Raw genomic sequence first — 1158 nt, forward strand, 5'->3', positions numbered from 1 at the left:
TATACAGGTATGTGCCACCACGCCTGGCAGGTGCTTCCTTCTTAAACTCAGTATTCTAGTGGCCATCAGAGGCTGAGGCCCTTGGGTTAATCCAGTAGTGTTCTGGGAATCATTCCTAGAACTCCACTTACAGCCAGCTCCTCTGGCTATTTATATTAATTTTTGTTTTTTTAAAAATTAAATTTTAGGGGCCGGGGATTTAGCTCAGTGCTTCTGCTGCCTGTTTCACAAGCACAAGGTTCTGTTTGATCCCCATACCCACCCCCGCAAAAATTGTTTATTGGTACATTTTAGGGATAGTAATGAACACATTCATCATAGGGAATTTGTATCTGTACATGATACAGCTTGATTCTTTTTTCCCTCATTATTCTACCCTTCCTTCAACCCCTCTTCCTATATGACTTTGTAAACACATAAATCTCTGTAGTATTTAGTTTCTGCTTAAAGTATTAGGTGGTATCTATTTCTGCCTGGCCCTATAATTAACTTCTAAATGCCTGTATCAGTCAGAATTTAAACAGAAACACTCCAAGGCTGAGGGAGAACTGCAGTGGGTTTGAGGCCAGCCTTGGCTACGTAGTGTGTTCAAGGGCAGCCTGAACTACATAGTGAGACCCTGTTTTGTTTTGTTTTTTTTGTACTGGGGATCAAACTCGGGATCTTGCACTTGCAAGGCAGGCGGTGGCACCACTGAGCCAAATCCCCAGACCTGTGACATCCTGTTTAAAAAAAAAAAAAAAAAATGCCCACTCTGGGGGATGTCTGTTGACTTGTGAGGACAAACAGGCTGCAGAGATTCGCTTGTGGGTTGAAACTTAGGTTTTCTGCTAACAACACTGACTTGCCAGACATGTAAGTGTGCCATCTTAGAAGCAAATCCTGTTTTTATGTTTTCAGAAAACTGCTACCCTGGCTAAATCTTTCCTGACATCCACAAGAAAGACCCCAAGCCAGGATGACTAAAATAAACTGCTGCTAAATTCCTTAACCACAGAAACTGGGAGAATAATAAATGTTTATTATTGCTTTAATCCATTTTGTTCTGGGCAAATCTGTTATATAACAATAGATTAAGACAGTGGGATACAGTAAAAGTTACACAGATGAAGTCCTGGAAAGAAAGAGTGCTTCATATATATTGTATAATTTATATAT

This window comes from Fukomys damarensis, unplaced genomic scaffold, assembly GCF_012274545.1.
Source record: "Fukomys damarensis isolate Sample0158 unplaced genomic scaffold, DMR_v1.0_HiC HiC_scaffold_15, whole genome shotgun sequence".
NCBI lineage: Eukaryota > Metazoa > Chordata > Mammalia > Rodentia > Bathyergidae > Fukomys > Fukomys damarensis.